The 13,355-nt window shown below is 42.2% G+C and overlaps 1 protein-coding gene across 3 annotated transcripts in view; it reads right to left on the bottom strand.

Moving 5' to 3' along the window:
- HIVEP2 (HIVEP zinc finger 2) overlaps positions 1 to 13,355 on the bottom strand; it is a 173,533-nt gene that overhangs the window by 28,874 nt on the left and 131,304 nt on the right. The window lies entirely within an intron of this gene.

Genomic DNA, 13,355 nt, shown 5'->3' with positions numbered 1-13,355 from the left:
TTACTAACATATTTCTGAAACCTGCTTTTCATATTTTCATGTGCAATCTCCTCGCCTCAACTTCCATGGTGAGCATTGATGTGCCAAGTCAAATCAGCAATACTTCTATGACAAATACCTTATTTATACTGCTCTGCATAGAGAATTATATTATCTAACATGCAGAAACTACCAATATTTCAAGCTAAAGAACTGATAATAATGACGCATGTTTTCTTTAATACCTTTGGCAGGACTTTGCTCCCACTGGAATTATTGAGATGAGCCCACCTACAATGATAAGAAACTGTACTGCAAGCTAAGTAGAGCGCATCATTTGCCTTGCATTGTAAGGTCCTCTCTGGAAGTGGACCAAGCCCAGGTTTTCCTATCATAATGTGGAAATATAGCCAAGCCATCAAACCACATTAGTGCACAATCGTCTTATTTCATTTTACATCATTGAAAATGTCGATCATGAAAAGATTACTGAGAAACTAGGAACTGTATTTTTGTCAAATCAAGAATTTAGCACTTTTACGGGAGCATTATTCCCTCTCACTCCTTTTTCAAGGATGCCCCTGTTCTGCTATATACAAGGCACAAATATTCATTTGACTATGGAGTACCTGAAATGTCATAACTAGAGCAAGTTATTAAGTGGTTGTACTGGAAAGCATTAAAATAAAATTTGGTAAATCACAGTTCTCAGTGCTTCCCAGCTTGTAGTTCATATTACAATCCTTGTAAATGAAGAAATTGGAAGTTTATGTATTTCCTGAGTTCCTGACACAGAAAAACTCTTACTGACTCCGGAGTACGTTAGACCTGCTCAGTATTAAGGCTTATTTGTGTGTGCTGCTCTGACAGCATAAAGCTGCACTAAAACCATTGTATCTGGCCCCTGGAGAATTTTTACTCCGTAGGGCAATACTTAGCATAGAGCTGCTGTACTGGCTGCTTCAGGACCCTTGTATTTATGCAGGGGGCATTGGCAGAGTCCTCAGGTTTCTCTAGTTTCTGCCAACCAGCCTCATAAGTAACGGAGCACAAAGGCCAACTTTGAGCTGAGTATGGTCTGCAACTGAGGATCTGATCATAAGTGAAGATCTACCTCAGGATTGGACTCCTGGCAGCGAATAGTAATAGAATGCTTTTGGCATAACCTCCCTTCCCCCAATTCCCTCTGCTCTGCCAATGATACCCACATCAACAGCCATTTGTTGATTGAATATTGTTACCATATGATGGCTTTAGTTGGCCCATGATGAGTTTGGTGGTTATGTCCCCAGTAGACAAAAGTCGCTATGGCAACATGCCACAATACAGCCGAACATGAAGTCCTTACTAATTAAGACAAAATCAGAGCTAAGTCAGGTCTGAAAAAGTGGGCTCAACAATTGGCACTAATCAGCAGCCTATGAATTCAAGAACTGCATGGGCAAGGAAACTGTTCTTCTCACATCTGTACCTTAGAGCTGAGGTGCATTAGGGGTTCAATTTGTGGAATCTGTAAAATTGACTGAACCTGGATAAACAGATGGATTCTGTCTCTGGGGTTGTCAGTATGGCACCTTTCATGAGCTCTACATTCACACACAGAAAACCAAACCAAAACAAAGAATACTATCGTTTACAAATTTCTTATGCACTGTGGATGATAATCTAATCACAAGGGGAATTCCATTTCTCCAGTCTTCAAACTATATTTATTAAGAACACAGTGAAGATGCCCAGATAAATGAGCTTTGTGACAACATTTACCCCTTCTCAGATTTTTTACTTTATAGTTCCAACATTTTTAGGTTAGGAAATTCTTCTGATTATGGTTTTGTCGCTGGCATCCTACCTGACAATTTGAACGTTTCTGGCTATGCATGCAAATACTTGTGCTCGTCACTTGCACTTGGCAAAGTTTTGTATTATTTCAGAACAGAAGAATGTTTGTGCCTTTGCTGCAGTTCTCAAGGAACACCATGGAATCCTTTTGCCACATACAATTTAAAGAAAGTAGCTCAGTTTAACTGAAGTAACCATATTCTCTTTAATCTACCAGCTCTTGTATTTGAGTATTTTTGAGTGCTGTAGATATCTTCTCACCATAGAAAACACTATCCCAATTTATTCATTTGTTTAATTTCATCATAGTCAATTTGATTTCTGTATTTTATCTTATTTTACTGAATTCAGTTGCTGTTGTCCAAAGCTATCCATTACATTAGAGGCATTCCACAGCATTGTTGCTTCAAAATGCAATGAAATATTAAGAATCCTAAAAACATTTGTAAGTTAAAATGAGCTGCGCTAATCTTCACAATGTTTCATAAAATCTCATTTCACAATATTTTTGCATTTTCATGCATGTACAAAATAAACATTGCTTTACTGAGGATGCTAACAAAATATATATTTGATTGTACACTTGTCATTAAACATACCTGAATTTCAGCTGCCAGAGGGGAGAATCTTAGAGCCCAGTCTTTCAATTTGATTAGTGCGGGCACACACTTGTGCCTGTGGGAATTCCCAACAAAGTCATGAGTTTAGGGGACTGCACTAGCAGATCCAATTACAAGCTCAGTGTCATAGAGATTGAAGCAACAACTCTGAAATACTTAGACTCTCTGGAATCCCAGGACTGCATGCTGGTTCCAGGATTTTATTCATAATTATTAGTGTATGCAATTTTGCGTGCATAGTAATTTGTGGGTTCTAAGGCCAGATTTTGTATTTGTAAAAGCAGCACTGGCATATCATCTAACTTTCTAACAGGCACGTTCAATATATTTAGATGCTGTTATTAAAATTTGCTTCAAATTTTGCATAACATTTTGGAATTTTCAGGCTGAAAGTTGAATAGCTGTACACTTCTGTTAATATTTATAAAATTGATTATTTTGTTTCTACTTAGGTTTTGCCCAGCTCATTTCAGCCTTGTTGTGCTCAAGGAATAATATCACAAATGACTAAACAGAGGATGCTGAATGGCTCAGATGATTAGGGAACAGTCCAAATTCCATTAAAGTAGAGGAAGAGGCCCCTATTTACTTCAATGTAGAGCCTTTTACCTCTAAGCCACTGAAGTCAGTGCTGATTGAAAGAAAGATTACCTGAGAACAGATATGTATATATACACAATAGGTTGGTTTCCATTTAGTCCTCAGTAGACAGGTGTCAATTTCAGGAAATCCATCTCAACTTGCAGCACTATGCACCCTTGTTGGAAGTTTCATTATAAAGATATAAAGGCCTCTAAGGCACTGAAGTCAGGGCTGATTAAAGCGGGGAAGGGAGGGCAGCTGGCTTACAGGAAAGTAGAGTGAACCACCATTCTGCACTTGTTCAGCCTATAGCTGAACTGCTCCTTACTACTGTCCAGGTTTCATGAGTCATAGGAGCAAGGGGTAGGCTGGGGTAGGTGTGACCATGCGGTGCTGCCGACTGGGAGAGCAGCCTGAGGCAGAAGCCTCTAGCTGGCATGATATTCCAGGCAGGACTGAATCTCCATTACACAGAACTTAAAGAGACAATGACCTGAAGTCATTCCATTTTTTTTGTCCAGGTGTCCCTGACTGACCTCACCGAGGCCGGCCAGGAGCACTCATGTCTGCCCAAGCGCCCTCGACCGACCTCACTGAGGCTGGCCAGGAGCACCCATGGGACGACGATGACGAATACCAATCATACTGTACCGTCTGCTGTCTGCAAGGCAAGGCAAGGGGATGCTGCTGTGTAGTGCTGCAGTACTGCATCTGCCAGCAGCATCCAGTAGACATACAGTGACAGTGAAAAAAGGCGAGAAACGATTTTTTCCTGTTGCTTTCACAGGGGCGGAGGGGGGTGGACGACATGTACCCAGAACCAGCCGCGACAATGTTTTTGCTACATCAGGCATTGGGAGCTCAACCCAGAATTCAAATGGTTGGCGGAGACTGTGGGAACTGTGGGATAGCTACAGTCGTCAGTCACTCCTCCCTCCATGACAGCAACTGCAGACAATCGTTTCGCGTCATTTTTACACGCAGACGCCATACCACGGCAAGCATGGAGACCGTTCAGCTCACCGTAGCAGATATGAGCATTGTAAACACCTCACGCATTATCATGCAGTTTACGCAGAACCAGAAGCTGAAAAACCAGGCAAGGAGGCGATGGCAGCGCGGTGACGAGAGTGATGAGGACATGGACAGAGACTTCTCTCAAAGTGTGGGCCCAGGCAATGTGGACATCGTGGTGTTAATGGGGCAGGTTCATGCCGTGGAACGCCAATTCTGAGCCCGTGAAACAAGCACAGACTGGTGGGATTGCATAGTGTTGCAGGTCTGGGATGATTCCCAGTGGCTGCGAAACTTTTGCATGCGTAAGGGCACTTTCATGGAACTCTGTGACTTGCTTTCCCCTGCCCTGAACCACAAGAATACCAAGATGAGAGCAGCCCTCACAGTTCACAAGCTAGTGGTGATAGCCCTCTGGAAGCCTGCAATGCCAGACAGCTACCAGTCAGTCGGGAATCAATTTGGAGTGGGCAAATCTGCTGTGGGGGCTGCTGTGATGCAAGTAGCCAACGCGATCACGGAGCTGCTGCTATCAAGGGTAGTGACTCTGGGAAATGTGCAGGTCATAGTGGATGGCTTTGCTGCAATGGGAAAGGCAATAGACGGTGGTATGGCAATAGACGGAACCCATATCCCTATCTTGGGACTGGACTACCAAGGCAGCCGGTACATAAACTGCAAGGGGTACTTTTCAATGGTGCTGCAAGCATTGGTGGATCACAAGGACGTTTCACCAACATCAACGTGGGATGGCCAGGAAAGGTTCATGACGCTCACATCTTCAGGAACTCTGGTCTGTTTAAATGGCTGCAGGAAGGAATTTACTTCCCAGACCAGAAAATAACTGTTGGGGATGTTGAAATGCCTGTAGTTATCTTGGGGGACTCAGCCTACCCCTTAATGCCCTGGCTCGTGAAGCCCTACAAAGGCACCTGGATAGTAGTACGGAGCTGTTCAACTGTAGGCTGAGCAAGTGCAGAATGGTCGTAGAATGTGCATTCGGACATTTGAAGGGTCACTGGCGCAGTTTACTGACTCGCTCAGACCTCAGTGGAACCAATATCCCCATTGTTATTGCTGCCTGTTGTGTGTTCCATAATCTCCGTGACAGTAAGGGGGAGACATTTATGGCGAGGTGGGAGGTTGAGGCAAATCGCCTGGTGGCCGATTAAGTGCAGCCAGACACCAGGGAGATTAGAAGAGCACACCAGGAAGCACTGCGCATCAGAGAAGCTTTGAAAACCAGTTTCATGACTGGCCAGGGTACCGTGTGACAGTTCTATTTGTTACTCCTTGATGAAAACCCGCCCCCTTGGTTGACTCAAAAATTCCCTGTAAGCAAACCACCCTTCCCCCTTCGATCACAGATTAGAAATAAAGTCACTATCATTTAAAAACCATGTGTCCTTTATTAATTGATTATAAAAATAGGGAGATAACTCACAAGGTAGCCCAGGTGGGGTGGGGAAGGAGGGAAGGAAGAGGCCACTTCAAAACTTGTTGAATGACAGCCTTCTGTCCACTGGGTTGGAGTGGTTGGGTGCCTGGAGCCTACTCCGCTCTCTCTGCATTCTTGTGCATCTGGGTGAGGAGGCAGCTATGGAACATGGGGAGGAGGGAGGGCAGTTAAACAGGGGCTGCAGCGGCAGTCTCTCCAGCTGACGTTCCTGAACCCCACCAGACGCCGCATCATGTCCGTTTGTTCCCACAGTAGCCCCAGCGTTGCTTCATGCATCCTCTGATCTTCCTGCCGCCACCTCTCCTCACGTTCGTTGGCCGCTTTCCTGTCCTGTGCTATCGTGTCCCTCCACTCTTTCTGCTGAGCTCTTTCAGTGCGGGATGCCTGCATGAGCTCAGAGAACATTTCATCGTGCATGCGTTTTTTTCGCTGCCTTATCTGAGATAGCCTTTGGGACAGAGGAGGGAGGCTTGAAACATTTGCAGCTGCAGGAGGAAAAAAAGGGAGAGAAGTATTTAACAAAATACATTTTACAGAACAATGGTTATACTCTTTCACGGTGAACAATGCTATTCACCTTACATAGCACATGTGATTTTGGTACAAGATCATTTTTTGCATCTTATATTGAGTGCCTGGGGCTTTGGTGTTTAGACATCAAACACGCCAAACAACAGAATTCGGCTTGCAGGCGGCCATGGTGAGCCACAGTCTTTTGGCTTCTGCAACCTTCATAACGGCAGTGCCCTTCTTTCCCTTACCAACCACAGCCCGTTGAGTTGTCCATTTAGGGCTGCGGGTTTTGTGTTAACGTGCAGCAGCAGAAACCAAACTACCCCCCCATCCATTTCTCTGGGATGATCGCTTTAACCCTCCCCCTACTGCACCGCATGGCTGGTATCAGGGAAGATCCCTGCTAGCCAAATGCGAAGAGCTCAGTGCCACTGCCCCCTCCTCTCCGCCCGCCAGCTTGGCTAACTGCAGAGAGGATTTCTTTTCAGCCACAGGCAAACAGTCTGAGGATAACACAGAGAGATAACGAACGGATGTTGCTTGACTGTCAGCAAACACCGGGACCATACGCTGCCAAGCTTTGTCATGCAATGATACCAGATTACTTGCGACTAGCATGGCGTGGTCAAGTGTCCTACCATTGAGGATGGAATAAGGCTGCTCTCCCCAGAAACCTTCTGGAAAGAGTACCTCCAGGAGAGCTTCATTGAGATGTCCCTGGAGGATTTCTGCTCCATCCCCAGACATAGTAACAGACTTTTCCAGTAGCTGCACTGGCCATGAATGCATCCCAAATCCTCAGGGCAAATCAATCATTAAAAAACGCTTGCTTTTAAACCATGTTTTATATTTACAAAGGTACACTCACCAAAGTTCCCTTCTATGGCTTCATGGTCAGGGATACTGCCTTGGGAGGGTATTTCAGTCAGGGTGAGAAAAGGATCCTGGCTGTTAGGGAGAACAGCATGCTCCTCCTCCTCCTCCTCATCTTCTCCATTCGCAAAATCCTCAGGCATGGCGACTGAAAGTATCCCATCATCGGAGTCTATGGACAGAGGTGGGGTAGTGGTGGCGGCCCCCGCTAGAATTGCCTGCAGCTCAGCATAGAAACAACATGTCTGGGGCTCTGTCCCGGAGCGTCTGTTTGATTCTTTGGTTTTCTGGTATGTTTGTCTCAGCTACTTAAGTTTCATGCAGCACTATGCTGAGTCCCTGTTATGGCCTCTGTCCATCATGGCCTTGGAGATTTTTTCAAATGTTTTGGCATTCTGTGTTTTGGAACGGAGTTCTGATAGCACGGATTCGTCTCCCCATACAGTGATCAGATGCAGTACCTCCTGTAAGGTCCATGCTGGAGCTCTTTTTCGATTCTGGGACTGCATGGTCACCTGTGCTGATCAGCTCTCCACGCTGGGCAAACAGGAAATGAAATTCAAAAGTTCGCAGGGCTTTTCTTGTCTATCTGGCCAGTGCATCCAAGTTCAGATTGCTGTCCAGAGCAGTCACAATGGTGCACTGTGGGATAGTTCCTGGAGGCCAATACCGTCAAATTGTGTCCACACTAACCCTAATTCGAACAGGCAAAGTCGATTTCAGCACTTCTCCCCTCATCAGGGAGAATACAGAAATTGATTTTAAGAGCCCTTTATGTGGACAAAAAAGGCTTTGTTGTGTGGATGGGCGCAGGGTTAATTAAATTTAATGCTGCTAAATTGGACCTAAACTCGTAGTGTAGACCAGGCCTTGGATGTGATCCCTCCAAATTAGGGATCAGGCACATTGCCATGGCAGCGAAGAGTCCTGTGGCACCTTATAGACTAACAGACGTATTGGAGCATGAGCTTTCGTGGGTGAATACCCACTTCGTCCGATGCTGCATCCGACGAAGTGGGTATTCACCCACGAAAGCTCATGCTCCACTACGTCTGTTAGTCTATAAGGTGCCACAGGATTCTTTGCTGCTTTTACAAATCCAGACTAATACGGCTACCTCTCTGATATTTATTGCCATGGCAGTGAGGGGAGGTTTATATTCATTCTGTGGGCCTGATCCAAAGCCCATTTAAGTCTACAGAAGTCTTTACATTGACTTTAAGGGGCTGTGGACATAAGCATGAGGATTTATTTGAAAACTTCTAGAGAAAGAGCCAAATTATTTCAATGGCATCTTAAGTTAAGGGCCAAATTCTTCCCTAAATCACACTACTGTGAATCTGAAGCCATTAACATTAAAGCTATGGAGGTAACTCCAGATTTACACTGTGTAACTCAGAGCAGAATCTGGTCCTTATTTAGCGTTAAATTGTAACAAATAATGGTTTGAAGTTAACTGCTGTGACCTGGAAATAGACGAATCCACCACCTCCAGAATGTTCACAAAGAAAAAGTGAACAGCACATTGTACTAAATCTTGAGATGCTTGGTTGCAGGGAGATGTAGATTTTTGGTAGTTATTGGATCCTGCCTGGCATTATAGATGCTCACAGCCCAGCTGCAGCCAAACACACAATACTTGCTAAATTAAATATCACAAATATAATTTTAAAAGTATAGCTGCCACTCTCGCTAAAAAAAACCCTTTAAACTTAAGTTGAGGTTATTTTAAGAAGCCATACTACAGCAGACCTGCTTTACCATTGACCTTTTCACTATAATGACAAGGATTGCTCACTCAAAGAACATCACTATTTCCTTCCCCAGCATCACACATAATGTACACATTACTACCGGATGGAAAATATGTATAAAAAAAGCGTACACGTTGCCAGAGTCCAACTGAACACAGACTTATTTCCACAGGATGATTGCTCAAAAAAAAAAATCTGCATAAGAGCCAAATTCATCTTAAACACTTCCTTTATTGGTAAAAGTTCCCAAACTAACCACAGTTCTTCTCCTTCAACTGAACAAATAACTGCTATCAGAGAGATGGCAAAATAGCCTGCAATACACACAACCTTGTCAGTCAATTAACAGCTCGTTGATCTTTCTGATCACATTACTTTAAAAAGAGGGGGTAAATATTTTGCACCTGATTGGTCTATGTGGCTAGATTAGGCACTCTGGAACAGTTTCCCTGAGGTATTTGAGACTGTCAGATAATACTGCACTTAACGGTCCTGGTTGACCATGTTCCAAAAAGGACATATTGAATCTATCTGTATACATAGCAAAAAAACTGGGATTATGCAGACATGCAGCTAAATGAGAGAACTGTGTAAATTGTTAATCTTCTCCCATGGCTACTTATTTCCCTCGAGAATAAGTTAAAGCATGAAAATTGATGGGCAAAACATCAATAATTGCCCATGTGCACTTTTAAAAGTTCTGTTGGAACAACTGCAGATTTGATAGACATGAGTCATCAGTGGGATTTTTATAACAACGCAAATCCTAATAATATTGGCTAACTCAAACTTGTGGAAAATAGGGACTCATGTAGCATATTCCACTATATGTACTTGGAAGAGTTGGAAGAAGTACATGAGATTAGGGAAAGAATTAAAAAAAAAAACAAAGCTAAATGCAGAGAAATATGTTAATCTGAGAGAAATTTCGCACTTTTCAAGTGACAGATGAAATAAATGCATGAATTCAGTGGCAATTCTGAAGGTCAAAAGAAAGGAGAACCAAAATGTTAGTGTATAAACAATACATACTCGTTCTCTAAATTATCAGCACTTGACATACATTAAAGAGGGCAACCAATATGTTAAAGAGTTTGGACTGATAATGTTAGCAGAATGGATTTATGAATGTTACAGATTTTCATCTCTCTAAATTTCTCATATAAATACTGAAATGGTTGTTAATTTTCACCAAAAATAAATAAATAAATAAAAAACCATTGCAAATTGGGCCAGGGTGAAGTTTCAATATTTCTATTGGGGAAAGCAATGTCTGTATTCTGGTAAAGTTTCTCTCCTGTAAAACAGTGAGTATTCCCAAATTTTACCCAAAAAATGTTTACAATTTATTTGTGGAAATACAGCATAATTTTTGGAGCAAAAATATATAGAAATATATGAAGTGAAATCACATTTTAAATTTTTTTAAACAGAGATAATTGCTGTATTTTAATGGAAGTGAGATTTTTTTTAAACTAAAAATTATCCATTAGCAAAGATAATTGTATAATTTAAAAACATCTATGCCGCCTCTCATTCCATGTATCAAAATAAGCAATTCACATTTCACACTGAAGTACTGATGCCTGATCCTACAAACACTTACTCATCTAACTAGACCTACTAACTTCAACAGAACTCATCACATGAGTATGAACTACACCTGTGAATAAATGTTTGCAGAATCTGGCCCTCCATTCACTTTTGCACATAGTACCAATCATTGTGTACAATCTTATTTTAAATCTTAGGGTTGTTTACTAAACCCTGAGCTCGCTGTCTATAAAAACAAGATTATTTGCACACTTGGGACTAACCTGTTCCCACTGAGTTTTTCTGTTGTTTCCATGTTCACCTACAGGGGCCAAGAAGGGAATTTACTCCCCCTACTTTTCCTCCCAAATGTATACTGGGGTTTTTTTAGTCTCCTTCCTCTGAAGTGATGGCCACAGCTGGAGATGGGACAGTGGACAGAACTAAAGCTCTGAGGTGACATGAAGCATTCTCTCTCTCATGTGCGAAGAGCTTCAAAAGGATCTTATAAAACTGGATGGCTGAGCAACAAAATGGCAGATGAAATTCAGTGTTGAGCAATGCAAAGTAATGCACACTGGAAAACGTAATCCCATCTATACATATAAAATGATGGGATCTAAATTAGCTGTTTCCACTGCAGAAAGAGATCTTGGAGTCATTGTGGATAGTTCTCTGAAAACATCCACTCAATGTGCAGCAGCAATCAAAAAAGCAAACAGAATGTTGGGAACCATTAAGAAAGGGATAGATAATAAGACAGAAAATATCATATTGCCTCTATATAAATCCATGGTACACCCACATCTTGAATACTGTGTGCAGATGTGGTCGCCCCATCTCAAAAAAGATATACTGGAACTAGAAAAGGTTCAGCAAAGGGCAGCAAAAAAATGATTAGTGGTATGGAACTGCTGCTGTATGAGGAGAGATTAATAAGACGGGGACTTTTCAACTTAGAAAAGAGACGACTAAGGGGGAATCTTATTGAGGTCTATAAAATCATGACTGGTGTGGAGAAAGTAAATACGGAAGTGTTATTTACTCCTCATAACAGAAGAACTAGGGGTCACCAAATAAAATTAATAAGCAGCAGGTTTAAGTCAATCAAAGGGAAGTATTTTTTCACACAACACACAGTCAACCTGTGGCCAAACCTTTACATTGTGCCCCCCACTCTCAGCAGGCACCAGTCATTTCTGGCAGAAGCCCCCATCCTCACCATTCCAGAGCAGGGCAGAAGCCCTGAGCTCCCCCTCGCCAAGTCTGGTAGGTGGAGAATGCAGTGGGGGTCTCCGGGAGCCGTACTTTAATTGTAAAAGAGCCACAGGCAGTGCAGTTTGGCCACCCCTGGTATATATCATCGTAGCAACATTTTAGGGTATCCTGATGCATGAATTGCTGCAAGCCAGCATGTATAACAGTCAGTTGTGTATGGTCTACTGCAACTGGTACTCCTCATTTGAGATAAACATCCTAGACATTACGTAAAAATATACAGACCTTTCAAGGTACGAAACCAGGTAAATACAGTATTTTGCTGTTTGAAGTTAAGCAAATTTCTAAACTACATCAGACATTAACTAGCACTATTAACTAATGTGAGTGCCACTTTTTAGAGGAAATGCAGAATTCAGTTGCACAGGAAAATTAGCACTCTCTGTTATAACCTAGCCCAATCCCTCCCACCCTCCTGGACAGTCAACAGTCTATTGGAAATGTACCCAAATGCCTGGTCCCACATGCCTCTAAGCTCCAGAGTTCTGGGTATACAGTAGGCACTGTTTATAGCTCTGTGTCTCTAGGGCAACATCCATTGTACTCAGTCAAGTTAAGCTGATTTACAGCAGCTTAGGATCTTCCCCTTACTTATGTAATGCTTTTGATCCACAGACCTCACAGTGCTTTTCAAATGAAAGTAAATATCATCCTTCCCACCTTAGAACAGGGAAATTGAGGCACAGACCCATGAAGTGACACAGCAGGTCAGTGGCAGAACTAGGAATAGCACATATTTAGTGCTTTGTATTCTCACAACTCTGTACAAATACTAATTAGTTAATATTCTTTGGGAGAGAGTCACTGTGTTGCCAACAAAAAGCACATACTCTATTTTAATTAGACTCTGCTGCTGTGTTTTAGCACTCAGAACACCTAAAAGAACTATTTAGCTTGCTTATTTAGATACACCTTTCACCCCCACCCCATTTGCAACATTTTAGGACACTCTGTTCACTTGGAGATGGTGAATCACTGCAAGCCAGCATGCCCAATTGGTTCCTCAAAAGACACAAAAGGTGTAAAAATAGCTCTTGCAGATGAAGTAAGAACAGCGTCAGCAGCCAGATGAGCGTGGGTGATCAGATAAGGGTCTGTTGTTGCAAAGGGCAAATATTAAGAGAATGCTTGTCTTTTTTTATTAAGCTTTGTTCTTCCTACTTGAAATAAGCCATTTGCAATGCATAATAAATGACAACACCTGACAAGCTCTACTCCTATAATTGCAAGTTTCATACAGACTCAGGAAGCAGTTTGAATGTAACTGAATGTACACTGAAGGTGTCACTAAATATAAATAAAATAAATAAATGAGCCAAATACAAAGCCTAAAAATAGCCAGGACTACCCACCTCTTATGACCTTGTGTGTCTATTGGGCAAGTCTAACACCAACTTTATTTGTTTTAAAAACAATCCTACCTTTATGCAAAACAGCTTCCTCTTTCTAAATTTAACTTGAGAACATGAGCTATACTAAAGGAAAAAAATAAAAAAAGCCCACAGTTCTTGAAGTTGCTGCTTTTCACTCAGAGCACTGAAAGGCTGGCCGAAGAACTAGTATGTGACAAGACAGCATAGAAAACACACAGAGGATTTATACTCTAACATCTCACAGGAAATAGCCAACAGCTCTTTAGCAAAAGTTCCCAGTGGACAGTCAATTAGAATATGAAATAGATTCAGAAAAACATAACTGTGCACTTGAAACAATACTTCCCTTTTGCTCACCAAGCACAGGCACGTTTAAACACTGTAGCATGGCCATTTAACAAATATATTTCATCACACTGTTTCAAGTGGAGGAGGGGGGATCAAAACCTGGACCTTAAGCACCAAGCCCACTATCACTTGAACTAAAGAAGTCTTTACCTGCGAGAAAATAGAAGGCCAAATACTCACTAGGATTAGT

This window comes from Gopherus flavomarginatus, chromosome 4 (genome assembly GCF_025201925.1).
Source record: "Gopherus flavomarginatus isolate rGopFla2 chromosome 4, rGopFla2.mat.asm, whole genome shotgun sequence".
Lineage (NCBI taxonomy): Eukaryota > Metazoa > Chordata > Testudines > Testudinidae > Gopherus > Gopherus flavomarginatus.
This window is presented reverse-complemented; position numbering and strand designations above follow the sequence as displayed.